This window comes from Cheilinus undulatus, linkage group 5, assembly GCF_018320785.1.
Source record: "Cheilinus undulatus linkage group 5, ASM1832078v1, whole genome shotgun sequence".
In the NCBI taxonomy this organism is placed as follows: Eukaryota; Metazoa; Chordata; class Actinopteri; order Labriformes; family Labridae; genus Cheilinus; species Cheilinus undulatus.
Genome location: NC_054869.1, coordinates 16356300 through 16371316, shown reverse-complemented (window position 1 = coordinate 16371316; position 15017 = coordinate 16356300). Strand labels below are relative to the sequence as shown.

At 40.8% G+C, this 15017-nt stretch overlaps 1 protein-coding gene across 1 annotated transcript in view; it reads left to right on the top strand.

Annotated features, from left to right (window-relative positions):
* The first annotated feature begins 319 nt into the window (after positions 1 to 319).
* Positions 320 to 15017, top strand: part of LOC121510000 (rabphilin-3A-like) — a 30765-nt gene continuing 16067 nt past the window's right edge. Inside the window, exons 1-2 of the mRNA XM_041787854.1 lie at positions 320 to 403; positions 763 to 1052. The gene's annotated coding sequence lies outside the window, so the exon portion shown is untranslated. The remainder of the gene's footprint in view (positions 404 to 762; positions 1053 to 15017) is intronic.

Here is a 15017-nt window from a genome sequence, read left to right as displayed (position 1 = left end):
AATAAGGGAAGGGGTAATATCTTGCCTTCCTGTGTTTTCTTATGAGTGGGTGTGGCGAACATACACTATTACAGTTTCGACATGTATTTCTAGCTACTAAAATCGAAGCATATTTCGAAATTGCGCGATTTGGCACTTCTTTATTGAAATTACATTTATACAACACAGAAATATACCCTATTTTGCGGCAAAGGGGTTGTTTTCCATTCATTCCTAGGTGCAATAATTACCTCGCCCCTTAGATGGCGCAGTGTCTCCGCAGTTATATTCGAAATAGAGGTTTTCTCTTTACTGATAACAGAATTTCACTAGTTTCTTGGTAAATACAACTGCTTTAAAATGGATAAATCAAATACATATGACTGGAAATAAGGTGCCAGCGAGAATAAGACTTCTATTATGGGTTAGTAACATGTAGATGATGTGCTGTTAAATTATACATGTTTCTGTCTAATTGCATCATAATTGTGGAGGCTCGTATTTGTGGAGGATAGACATACAGAATTATGAGATACCCGGAAAACATTTGATTGCATTTATACATAGGCTTGGAAAACACGGACTAATAATCGCAGTCATGCGTGAAAACAGTGTTAAATGCATGTATTTATCATTACAGATCGATGCATAATGTTAAAAGTGACAGCGATTTCTCACTAAGGCTGCAAGACTGGTGAGCCAAATTTAGACACTACTCGCTGTAATAGAGACTATCTGATCAGGTGATGACTATCCACTTAAGCATCAGTGTTATCACTTCAGATCCAGGGGTTTCCTTCCCAGGGTACCAAGGGCTTTCCATCCTCCACGCAGAATAGAAGACAAGTTCCCACGCATTGTGGAGGTCCGCTCTGCCTCGTGCATCACAGACTACTCCTCCTCCTCCGGGTACAAATAAAGAATAAAATTAAAGCTTGCGTTTTGGTGACAGGCACCATGCGCAATGACTGAGTCTGTGCTCGGATCCAAGTGCAGCACAGAAATTTAGTCCGCATCATTCCCTGACAGCTCCCCGAGAGAGAGGAGGGAGAGAAGCAGTGCTGGATTCTCAGGTAGGATCCTATGTCATCTACTTCTAACGATATTTTAACATGACATCATTTATAATTATATTAAGGTTATGCATTTGCAGACTGACTTTGCATATTTGTATCTCTCACTTATAAGCTGAATGAATGCAGCATTTCATTCACTAGAGAAAGAGAGAGAGAGGGAGTGGAAATAATATGTTTTGAGGAAACACATTTATTGCCTATTTGACTGCACACATTTTCATTGTCTTTATGAGCCTGCTACTTACTGAGCCATTTGAATGAAAAATGTGTGAACGTGTGCAGTGTAACTCAGTATGCATGGAGCTGCTGCTAATTAACCCATGAGAGGTAAAAATATGTAAATGAATGTTTGATTGATTTCTTTGTTTGAGGGGAAATGTCTCACTGAAAACATTGCTCTGCTGCAGAATGTTTCATGCAGAGGCGTTGGTAGAGCTTCTTATTTTGAATTATTGCATTGATTTTACTACAGCATGCTCTGGTGTTGTGATTATGTCCTTAGTTTATTCATGAATGGCTGATAAATGTTACTCAGGGTGTAGCTCCATAAGCTTTGCTAAAGCCCCCTTTAGATTAATTAAAACAAGAATGGAAGCTGGCTGTGTCCCTGCCTCCTCATTGCAGATCTGATATAAGAAAACAGACCCGGTAAGTCATGAGGGAGACTTGGTGGTTGCAGTCCCTGGGCGTTGCTGCAGGATTTTTAAGGAGTGCACACTGAGGTTTGATGTGCCTGCAGACTAGGAGGAAAAACATAAGTGATGCCTTCAAATGCTGATGTGGGTAGGGCAGCTTTCAACTCCAGCTGTGCCACAGAACAGGTGATGTGATCGCTTACTTGTTGTGATATTACCTCATCCTGCAGCCGAGGGTTATTACGCTTTGTAGGTCAGAGCAGTGTGCGTTGTAAACAGACTTTTTGCTTCATTTCTTATGATTTTAATATGGAAGGAGGACAGAAAAAAGAAGCTGCCACTCTGTTCCTTCATCTCCAACTCCTCCTACGGACCTGGAGCACGGGGGATTAAATGGGGGAGGGGAGGAAAAGACTGAATGAACAGTCTGAAAGATATCTGCAGCTGCCTCCTCTCACATGAGCAACCACAGTAGTGATTGGACGACACCCTTCTGCCGATACCTCTCTCTCTGGGTTTCTGTCTCTCTGCCAGCCCTCTGGTTTCTGTCCAGAGAAAGACCGGATTTAGACGAGAGACAAAAGAGGAAAATTGATTCTTAGGCTGTATCTCATGAAACGAGAGAAAATGAGAGATGTGGAGCTCCAGGAAACATGGGTGTTAAGGTAAAAAAAAAAAAAAAACGATGGCGGGATGAAGTAAGTGCTCTGCACACCAACTGCATTATTTAAAGCTGAGGAATACACGCCTTCTGTACCCATAATTCCATGTCTTCAGCTTGTTTTCCTCCATAACCATGCTGTCTCTTCAACCATGAAGAACCATCCAAAGTGCATCATCTTTCACAAATTCCAAACATCTTTATTGACATGAGAAATGATCCACTGCTACTGTTCATGCAACAATGGCCCATTCTGCACAGGCTTTGAAATTTGGCACAGGTATCATGGACTACAAAAAAGACTGTTACATGCACAGAGCATTTAATCATTGTGATTCTTCTGATCTTGCTGTTACCATGGCCACAATTGGTAAAGGTGCATGACTCCATGTTTTTCTGTCCTCTTTACTAACCATGCATGGAGCTAACAACCTAAATCATATTTTATCAGTCCCCAAAAATGTGGTGATTTCTGTTCCCAGCCTTGGTGCATATTAAAAAAAAACAAACAGAATGAGCTTTAGAAGAGAGTAGCTTCATTTTCGAGTTCTGGCTGTGAATCGATTCACAGCATCTTTAGAACAGGTGACTGGATTTGCCTAAATACTGAGACAGATTGGAAAAGACAGTTGTAATCAATACAGCCCCCGAGAGAGGAGGAAGGAGAGGACATCCACACCAGAATTTTCACATCTGTCCTCTTCCATTTATAATCTCAGCTACTAAATCTGACTGACACCTCTGTGCTTATGTTGATGCAGCAGCTCAGAGATAAACAAACTTTGCATTTTCAAGTCACATTGCTGAGCAATCCAGAAGGGTTTTTTTTCTTCACAAGTTTATTTTTAGTGTCGCAGCGTTTCAGACTACAGCAGTCTCTGTTACTCCATGAGAGAATTGCTAAAAACACCCAGGGGTGTTGTACCTGCTCGTCTGCTTGTGGGACATGAGGGAGCGTCAGATATCCAGCTGCTGAACCGTGCCAGATCTTCAAAGCAGAGCGGCGCAGAGAGAGACACAATCCCAGCCATTATGCTGAGGGATTGATACGAGATCTGACTGGTTTCTTTATTTGTTCGGAGCCATGTAGTTTATCTGCTGTGACCACCAGCTGCAGGTCACTTCTTGTTAACAGAGAACAGATGCTTAGTGTCTTTACAACGGACCTTTACTGTGCTGATTTAATGCCCCTGTCTGCTAGTGCTTGTTTCCCAAGATAAGACGGGAGGAAATTGAAGGAGCATGACTGGCCAATACATCAGAAGCCCATTCTCAGAGATCCACCATTTACCTCATGGGCATCCAGGGATGAATCACCATCAGCCAGGCAAAATTTGAGAATTACTGCAGGCTTTTGCTGGAGTGCAGTTAATTGAGTGCTGAAGCTGTTTACTTCTACAATAAGAGCTGAATTAAAGAGGCCTTTGAATTACAACCAAAAAAGTAGACATCTCTCTGCTAAATTTGAGGAAACCACTAGAGATGAGACAAACAGGATGTGGACCTCTTTAGTGTGTGAATTTAAGAATGAAACCCGCATTGCCCAGCCCGTTTAGGTCCCATGCATTTGGCCAACAGTGATAGCAGCATAACAGCATGGTAGCTTGTTGGTCACTGGATGGTCTTTCCTGTTTGTTCCCCAGCCATGCGGAACTGGATCCGTTCCCGCTGCGAGCATGCATTTGAAACGGTGTAACACTCTCACATTGGAGAGGTGAAGAGTCTTCGCAGATGGTTCCACAGATGGTCCTTGTCAGTGCCATTGTCTGACTGAAAATACAGATAATGTGTTGATGCCTCAGACCTAAACAACAACAAACATTCTTGGTGTTTCCTGAAAAAGAGTTTCTCAATCTGTCTGTGATGCATCCATAGATCCTGTGTTCTGTGTTGTGTTCATAAAGCATGCACTATTGCCTTAAAGAGGCGACCTACACAGAGTGAAAAGTAATGGGGGGGCGGGAGTTGTAAATAATTAAGAAATGCTGAGTGATGTTTTCCTCCTGCAGTGGAGGGTTTTCTTGGTGCAGTGCTTTACTATCTCAGGCTTCACTGTGTTGGCATCTCAAAGGCCCTCAATGGAGGCATGGAGATGTGCCATGCAACTGGGAGTGGGTGGCTAACTCTTGCTTTTTAGATATTTTCTACCCCGTCTCCCCAAGCTCCCTGCATGCCATAGTGTGTGAGCAATAGACAGCAGCAACTGAATTCAGTGAGGGGCTGAATTATAAGATCAAATGATCTGATCTGACCATCCTAACAGTGGGAAAATTGTTCTCTAATTATCTTTTTAGGAACCATTTTGTAAGATTTAGGGCGAGGTGACCGAAGAAAAGGAATATACGATAAGAATGATTTCTTGAGTGTTATGATTTTTGTTGCTTCAGAAGTCGCCCTAGATGTCCACAGAGACAGTAGCTCTTCCTCCATGTTGCCTGCCATGTGTCACTGCATATTTTGACACCCCATTGGGAATTTACATTTTCATACTTGCTTGCAAGGTGTTAACTGTGTTTTCGCTGTATCTCTCTCAATGGGGAGCTTGCCACTATGTAAACGATTTGTTCTGTTATTTTACTGTAGCCTTTGGAGACATCTGGGTCAGCAGCCACAACATTATGTTGAACTTATAACCATAAAAATTCGATGTATGAACAAAGAAGCTCTTGACGACTCTGCCGTGCCCGGAAGTACTGCCTCTCGATGCTGACTGGGCCCAAGCTGTTCAGATGGGAGATTTGCAAGATGGAGTCACCAGTGAGAAACACGGAAATGGGCGAATCCATCTGCTTTGCAAGGTTATTGTTCTTCTCAAATGCCGCTGATTGGTTCGAGCTGTTCTCCGACGTGGTACAACCAATCAGATTGGAGCTCTGCAAGCTGGTTCTGCCTGATGACAGACATGGAATCTTGTCAAAAAAGTTGTAAGGCACGCACATCCCATAAGGTTGAGTACTGGGTGCTGAACCAAAATGTGTATCAGGCAAGACGGAAAAATATCCATTTTCCATATCCAATATCCATTGAATGAATTGAATGTTTGAGCTACCTAGCAGCTAACCAAGCAGCCAACCACCTTGTCGATTGTAGCCTTCAGAGTCATTTTTCATTGCACCCTGTGAACCTTGACACTGAAAATGCACACAGAGGTTTAGACCTGTTTACATTTGCTCATTGGTCTGTGGATGCCTGGCTACGGTCTCAGTAGGTTAAACATTGCACTCTCTCTCTGTTTTTGTCTCATGTAAAACCAAAGGTCAGCACAGCTCGTTGGTCTCAAAGTCCTTCTGAAGAGCATCAGAGAGATACAGATTTATCATGAAGAACTCTTTGGTCATTGATTTTACTATTTTAATCATTTGGCCATCCCCTCAGATGGCTCAGATCCAATGAAAAATTTGAGAAGGCCTTTTACATACTTGTTTTGCAAACTTAAACCTGCTGTGAGGTTTTTGATCTAGCATTGCTCTGTGTAGACAGCTTAAAAAGCAGAACACAGATTTAACATGTAAATGTGAGTCAAATCAGGGTCTCCTTAACAAACAGTTTATTCCAGTCAGCAAGCAGTTGCAGTGGCCTACTAAAGCAAGACTGTTTTATGAGGTAAATTGCAAATCTGGATAAAGATCTGATAAAGTTGACTTTATACGTGTGGGGCATAGACTGCAGTCTCTCGAATGAAGGAGGTTGCTGCCAGGAAGTGCTGAAATTGAATTAAATGGGGTTGAGTAGGCTGTCCATGGACTAGCACAATTCCGCAGAGAAATATGTTTGGAAAAAGAGGGTTAAGGGAGTGGTTTACAATTTGTTTGCAATTTCTAACCTCATCATTAGATGCCACTTTATCTCACAAGCTGGCCTTCAATCAGCCTTTTCTCGTTCATGGCATAGTATACCATTTATATCAGTGGCCTGCTGGCTGGTGGTACCAATTATAAAACTGATATTAAAGCCATCATCCAGACTTAGAAAAAAAAAAGATGTCAGTATTTGTGCTTTATACAATGAGCCTTGTGTGACTCATATGTGAGTCAAGGTATTGTCAGCTATAGCTTCTATATTGTTTTCTTGAAGGTCTTAGATGACTCATAACTCTAAACAATTTACTGCATTATTATTCAGTGGGCTTAAATTTTACATCAATAACTTTCAACAGACTTTGACTCAAATTAGCCAAATTATTGAGACTTTTTATGTTAATGAAGAGAGTATTTTTCAGCCTTTCATGCTTATTAGCGATGCTTGAGATCAGTACAGGACTTGAGTTAGATCTGTAGACAAGCCAAGACTCTCCTGTCTGAGGAGCTCGGGCTGTGTTCTGTTTCATAATACATAAAAACAATCTGGGTTACCACTAGAGCAGATGGTGCGGGAAGAAAGTTTGTAAAAATAAAATGTTGTTTTCCCTCTTTTTGTCATCCCAGCTTTTCAGATGTTTTCCCAGCTTTTACTTAAAGTTGAAAATAAAGGCATTGTATTACAGTTTTTATACTTTTTGTTTATCATAATCATTTTTTAAACTGTGGGCAAAGTGTAAAAGGAGAGGAGACACAGTAAGACACTTATTCCAAACAGTCTCCCATGGTTCAAAACAAGGATTGCAGTTGCTGTTAATTCCGTCAGGGCCACTTTGTTAAGAAACACAGATGGTTTGTGGTTATAAATTTTTCTTTTTATTAGCAGCTATTAATTTGCTCTCATTGCTGTCATTTATATTTGCTGGTGTGGCTGTTCTGGGATCCCCTTGCTCTTCCACAAGCCTATGTGGAAAGCATCAAGCATGAACAGCACACATTCCTGCTCTTCCTGTGCCTGCAAGGAAAGCCAAGGCAGAGAGCAAAGCAGCAGTAAACCCAGAGCATAGCAGGTGTCAGTAACAACAGAATGGCATTGGTTCGCTAAGATATAGCATAGATGAGGAGCTGGGGTGGAGGAGGGTTGCAAAAGCAGTTTGCAGAGGGAGCAGCAAAGTAAAGCCAGGCTAGAGCAGTTTAAATATGGCAGCATGAGTGCAATTAGCCAAGAGCAGACTTAGAGCAAATCAGTTGGCTGATGAGGGCTTGCATGAGATCAGATAGATGGCGGCGCTCGACTCCGTGGCCTGCCTAAACTAACGCTAAATGCTCGATTTTAAGAAACAAAAAGAAACAAAGTGATAGGGTATAATACGGTTCAAGACAATACCACTGATTAGGGGTCTCTGTGCATCTTCAAGGAGTAGCAGACCCCTACATTTTGCAGCCATGTGCAAAATTAGGCCTATATTTTAAGGATTCTTTTTGCACATTTAATTCATTTTAGCATAAAACTCACCTAATGACCATGATTCTGGGGCTCAGCCCAAACATAGAAGGGTCTTGGGGCATGCTTCCCCATAATGTTTTTACTTGTAGGGCAGCTATACACACTATTCGAAGTAAATTCAAGCTCAGATTTAGATTTTAAATGCAAATCAACAAAATTCAGGCAAAAAGATGCAGTTCAAACTAAAAAAACATCCTTTAGAGCTAAAATATTTTTTAGAATCTGTTCTCAAGCTGGCCTTATCGTTCTGAAATCATAACACCACATGATGGAGATCAATCATTTTCACTTTTGCCTACTTAAAAGGGGCAGAAGACATGATGTTTATTTCCTAAGTTACATAACATAGAAAGTGTATGGAGTTAGAGTAAAGGTTTACAAATGGAGCAAATATGAAAATGAAAAGCAAAAGCAAAATGTGGAGTCTAACATATAAATATATATTCACTAATATGAAAAAATGGTCATAAAAGTTGTTTTTGTACTACAGTGTTTATAAGCTCTTAGTAGGAAAAAAGGCAGATTTTTTTCAGCTTGGCAACAAGAATGTTGTGATTAGCAGGGTGCTTTTTTGTTATCACATATTTCATTCAGCAATTTTCTATCATAACACTCATCAGAAGCATATTATTTTTCACCAACCTAATAGATTCAGGGCTTTTAAGAAAGCATTCAGGGTTTAAAGGGATATTTCCACCTTTTTTATGTTGGGTTGTTTAAGGTTCTTGGCAAAAGAAATCCCGTTGGCCTTCAGATATTTCAGTGTGCATTGCCTCTTTAAGGAAAGCACTGGGGGCACTGGAGAGTAAGTTAAGCTACAAAGCAGTACTTCTGGGCGCAGTTTCTCTGCATAATTTAGTGAGTTTTAGGTAAAAAGGGCTAAAAAACAATGTTGGCTTAAATGTGTGCTATATCTAAAATTTGGAAGTGATTTATTTTTTCCTCATAGTCTCTGTGTTTGGAAGTATTTTGCAATGCATGTGTTCTTGCGCCTCAGCTGTTTGGACCTGCTTCAACAGAGACTACAATACAAACTAAACTGAAACCTGTTTAACAGCTCAGTTTTCCACATCAACAGCTGAATCATTGTTGTCATAAAGTAAACGTTTTGTGCCTGTTGTTGCTTGTCTTAATTATCAGCCATTAGAAGAATAAAGTGACAGCCATAAACTTACTTAGATGACAAATTTTTATTCAACTCTGCTGGTTGGGGGTGGGTTTCTGTAATCATCTTTGTAAAGTTGAAGAAGGCCAGTAAAACATCAGCATTCAGTGAAGCAGCAGACTCTGGATGGACAGTGATGCAGACCGCAGGCATATGTGAGCTGCTATCCTTTGATCAGAAATGTCCTGAAGTGTTGTACCTAAGTCCCACTCGTTCGTGGGCACAGGCTTACAGTTTGCACACCTACACCACCAGGTAACTTGGGAGCTCTCTTCCTGCAGTTTCCATCCTCCAGTTTCCACTGAAGTTTCCTACAGCCCGCTGAGTCTCCATCAGCACAGATGTTTCATCTGTGTACTCCAGGTCAAAAATGTAACCCCTCATGTCTACAGTGGACAGCATTTCATCATGACTTGTTTCAAAATCACTCATTTCTAGTTTTGTTTTAGTTTATTTTCTTGTCGTCGGAAGACCACTTAGCCAAATGTTGCATCACAAAATATTGCTAAAACAGATTCTTTCTGGGGGAAACATAAAACACTTCAACATTTTTCAATATAGCATACATTTGAGCCAACATTTTTTTTTATCTACAATTTGCTAAACTGTGCAGAGAAACTGTACCTGTCTTTAGGGCTGCTTAGCCTAGCTTCCTTCTCGATGCACCCAGCACTAGGGGTGGGTGATATATCGAGTATACTCGATATATCACGGCTTTTGCCATGCACGATGTATAAAACGACTGTATCGTGAACATCAAGTATAAATTATGTGGAAGTTTTGAGGTGTCAGCGTGCATTTCTTGCTGGAGTTTCTCTTCTCCCATTGTCCCTGGACGCATCTCTCACAGCAGAGAGCTCACTCCTCTGCCAATCCAGAAAACTCTCCTCCACACATGCATGTTTTTGTATCAGCGGAGGAGAGAGAAGGACGGGAGGGAAGGAGGTAAACACTGGGTAAACAGAGCAGTGTGGCTAGTTAGCAGCCTTCAGAGACGGACAATGAGAATTGGCACAGGGTCTGAACTCAGAGGTCGAACTCACGTGCTAATCATTAAAATAGTTGACTCCAAGATAACGGCAGCGGTAACACAACACGTTGCTAAAGACATGATCCCAGTGTTGTTGAAAAGCCAGGATTTAAAACCTCATAAAGACACTACACTCAGAATATGTGATTTGCCTGGGCACGAACATTTTGCTGAAAACTTCCTGCCAGAGTCGTACATGTCAGAGAAGATTGCCCAGCAGCGGACAAATGTGATCCCGTTCTCCACAACTATGGAGCCTAATCTCAGCCACAGTTAAAAACACCGACAACGCAGAGTTTAAATGTTCCTCCCCTCAAACGAGCCCCCCCCCCCCCCATGATCACACAGGAGAGCTTCTTAATTAAGGTCTAAAAGTGCTCTCATGTTATGAACTTTTCAGAAACTGCTCCAGCGTTCATCAGCACAGATAACGGACTAATGTAGTCAAAGCTGTGAGCCTGAATGGTGGACTAGATTGCAGGGTTTTGGCCATCGGCTGCAGGATTAGTGAGTTTTGTGTAGGTTTGCTTCACCCTTAATTAGGAAGATAATCATTTTATGGTCGACAATAGTAAATATAACACAGAAAACATTTCAAGACTTTCCATACACTGTAAAAGACTGTGTATTTCACTATTTATGTTTGTTTGATTTGTTAGCAAAGGTTTGAATGAAGTCTTTTTCAAAATAAAACTGCACTAAATTTGACTTTATATTGATTTTTACCCTTTCTGCATACAATTAAAAAAAAAAAAATCAAATAGAACAGTCTATTTTAATCACCAAACTAGTGTCATTTGGGGCTAAATTAAACATTATACAGCCACTTAGAGGACATTTCAAAGTATTGCGATATATATCACATATCCGGATATAGCAAAAATATATCGGGATATAGATTTTAGGCCATATCGCCCATCTCTACCCAGTGCTCTCCTTAAACAGGCAGCACACACTGAAAATGTCTGGAGGCTAATGCCATTACTGTTGCCAAGGAACCCAACTTGACGTTCAAAACCCAACTTCAAAGACCCCTTTATAACCCTCCTCTTCGTTCCACCTATGTAATGAACTAATTTAATGTATAGATATTTAAAATAGCAAGTAGAATACACCATACAAAATTATTTTATTCTTTTCTTATTTAAGGCATCTAGCAACCACCCTCTCAGTGTTTTGCGACACTTTGGGAACCACTACCATACGATATGATACAATGCAATACAGTATGTTACAATACAATACAATGCAGCATGATACGATACATTACAGTAGGATTCAGTACGATACAAAACAATACGTTACACTAGTGTACAATATGACACATACAATACCATACAGTACAATACAACACAATATGACGCCATATGATGCAGTTCAAAGCAGAGCAATATGGTACAATACCGTACGTTATACAATACTGTACAATACAATATGAGCCAGTACAATGTGATACAACACGATAGGATAAAATATGATATTGCTATATGTCACAGTATGATACAATGCAATATGATATGATACAAGGCAGTATGATGCAATCCATTACAGTACAATATGGTACAGAACCATACAGTACAATACAACACAGTACAATACGATGCGTTACAATACAACAGGATATGATGCAATACTGGACAGGAGGTTACAAAACAATACAGTGCAATGTGATACTTTTGTATCCTGATGCAAATAGCATCATGCAATCAGATGCAATAATAGCATGATGCACGATGCAATAGAGTATCATATGTCAGTGGGTTTTAAACTTTTTTTTTAACCTAAAGCACACCTGAGAACGAGCCAAAATCTTAAGGCACACCAATTTATATTTCCATGTAAAATAGCCTCTTTAATTCTGTTAAAATATGTTCAGTCATTGCACAGTTATAGTAATGATGCATTGTTATACAAATTCCAGAGGCACACCTTACCTTGCCTCAAGGCACATCAGTGTGCCTCGCAACGCCATTAGAGAACCACTGCCATATGATACAGTATGATATGATACGATACAGTATGATGCCATGCTATACGGTATGATACAATACAGTGCGTTACTATATTGTAAGAAAAGAAACAATGACATAATGTGTGATACATTGCATTGTGATGATGTACATGTAAATATAATACAGTAAAATAAGTCTTAGATTGTTGATATACTGCAGGATGACGACATGAAAACACAGTAAGACAAGTACATTATATCAAAATATTTATGTAACTGTGGACATCAATGCCTCAAAGAAGAAACCGTGCTGATTCAATGGTGTCAGTTTCACCTCTTATCATGCTTCATCTCTAATTTAATTAATATTCCGTATTAGCCTTGCTGCCTTCTTCTTTTGTCTTATGTGAACTCTTTTTTATGGCCACTTAACTTCCCTTAATGTTGCCCTCTACCACTGTGAGGAGACATGAAGTAGTTACATTTTGAGTTAAATTGGCAGGGATATCTTTTTTTATTATTCATATTTGACACAAGCAATTGCAACACATAAGTCAGGTTATGTTGCTGTATGAATATTTTGCTCAATCCCTACTTCACATTAGCTTTTGGATAGATGAACCCTGTCAGTGTCTTGGTGTTGCCATGCTGTTTACGATTTTCACAACCTGTTAAATTTTTAATGTAGCCACATAAGGTAGCATGAGCCTTGTAATGGCTATGCGTAAAAAACGTCATAGCTAAGCTAGTTTCTCCCTGCACAGTGAAAAATGTGTATGAGTTTCGAGGTAATTGGGCCTTTTTTAATATGAAAAGGCACACTGTGTTCTAGCTGATGAAACATTAATGGTCACAGCAACCTGAAAAAAGAGCATGTTTCACCAGTATTATAAATGATTGGTAGGATGGAAATGCTGCACTGACATGAATATCAATTTATCATGTACTTTGCTTCAGCTCCTAGGAGAGCGCTTTTGGAGCAGAGTGCTGATCTGAGCCTGCAGGGACTAATGGTAAGGCTCGCTGGTGAATGATTCGCTGGTTTGTTTCAACACAGCTTTAAAGCGACCTCCATTAGCCTACACGTAAGTAAGTTTGAGCCTCCGGCAACATGGAGACCTGATTAAAGATAAATTAAAGTGAACCAATTGTGGTCTTTGCATTGATCCCCGATTCTCATTAACCCATTTCATGAGTGTCCTTCTTTGAAGATGGCCAGGGAATTGTTGCCCTGGAATCTTTATAGTCAGTACGTTTACAAACAGGGCAAAGCAGGCTGTAAGAAAAGTCTGATTGGCAAATCAAATCAATCTGTCAATTTATACATTGATTTTGCTTGAAAAAAAAAAACATAGCTTTTACACATTATTATGCTGATCTCAGTTCAAGTGAGATGACTTGGTTCCCCACCCCCCTGTAAGCTCTCACTCAGTGCTGTATCCATAACGATCCATGTTGGCTCAATCCATCAATGCCCCATTGCCTTGTTGTCACTCTTCACGCTTTATTCAGTTCCTGCTCCCTCAGGCAAGAAGCTCAATCTTGAAAAAAAAAAAAACATCAGGCTGTCGGCTGTAAAAGATGCTTTGAGTTCTGTCTGCTCCGTCTCCATGATATATTCTGCAGTAATGACTCATACACCTGCTATTCAAAGTCACAGAACAACATAAATCTGTAAAGTGCCTGATAATAAGACTTAGAAGCTTAGTACTCATGCAGAGCGTTCACTTCAAGTATTCAAGGCAAATGCATCACTGCGTTTCTAAAAATGGATGGAGAGTGTGTAAGGTGTGCCCTGAGACTTGTGTGTGCATACATCCTTGAAGATGTACAGATGCAGATTTGTATTGACTTTCCTTTCAGGCCCTGAGGAGGAGATAGAGGTTTCTAAACTGGTCCTCTCCCACCCCCATATGAAACTGTATACAGAAGAGATCCTGCAGAATACAAGTGTCGATGCTTTCCTGCTGTCACATGGGATCTTCTAGTACTCATGTCTGCTGCATTTGTAGATTGTATTTTGTGATTGTTGCACACTTCTGGGCATCACTTTGCAGGCTGCCACGTCTTAAAGCATCGTCACCAGGGCTCCATGACATTTTTTAAAATATCTGCTGCTTCCCGGAGAAGCATCCACCACCTGCCTGAGTCATTTTATATGGGAGGAAGAACACGTACAAGATGACTGTTGCACCGATTCAGAGCCACAGATGACGCAGATTAGTCGCATTTATAACCTCTGCAACACAGAAAATGACAGTCTGAAGATCACGATGATGTCATAACTGCAGAATAACAAGCCTCAATATGACATTTTAGTTGAGACAGTCCATTATAATTGGCTTTGGAAACATTTTTGAAAACCGTTTGAGACGTAAACCCCCTCTGACAGCACTGTAGATGAAACCGCGCTGTGCTTTTCTGTGTTGGAAGCATCAAAGCCTGCGCTGGCAGCTCTTTATGAGAGAAGTGTGTGTGCATAGGATCCTTCAGACGATCTCCTGAATGCTAATTGGATTGTCACCTCAGCAGAGAGTCCACTTCTGTGATGCGGTAACATCCATCCCCCTGACACCAGAGAGCTCTGACTTGTCTGAGTCAGTGATTACCCAGCCCAAGTCTGCCTCCTCCCATCTGTCTCCACCGCCCCTCTCTCTAGCCACCTCTCTCCAGGACAATCATGTTAGACAAAAGTGGGATAATTCATTTTGGCAAGTGAGGCCTGACTGTATAGGATATACATCGCACATTCAGAGTGATGTCTGAAGCATCAGACAGCTGCTGAAAAGTGGAAAAAGACAAATGGTCCCTGAGGACTGTGTTGCCACTGTTGGCTGGATGCAGCAGCATCAGAGGGAGAAGCCCACACCCAGAGTGTCTATTGTTAGCACAGTAAATTTGTTGTTTTTCTGAATCCTGCAGGCAGAGCAGCAACAGATTAGACCTCAAAAGGTACGTATGCTGACATTACGCAGCATTGTAAAAGCAGCTGGATGAGGCAGACAGTTGCACCCCTCCCTTATGCTGCCTCTTTCACTTTCTCTGAGGTTTTATTGTGCTGGGAGAGGCTTGCGACAAGTGAAACTTATTGATTTTCCATTTAGCCTTATGATTATGCTTCCATACTGTAATCTCTGCCTCTCTAACAGAATACCTGCACTCTCATCATCGTGTACCATCACACATCTTGACATTTCAGGCCCCAGAGAGGCTTCT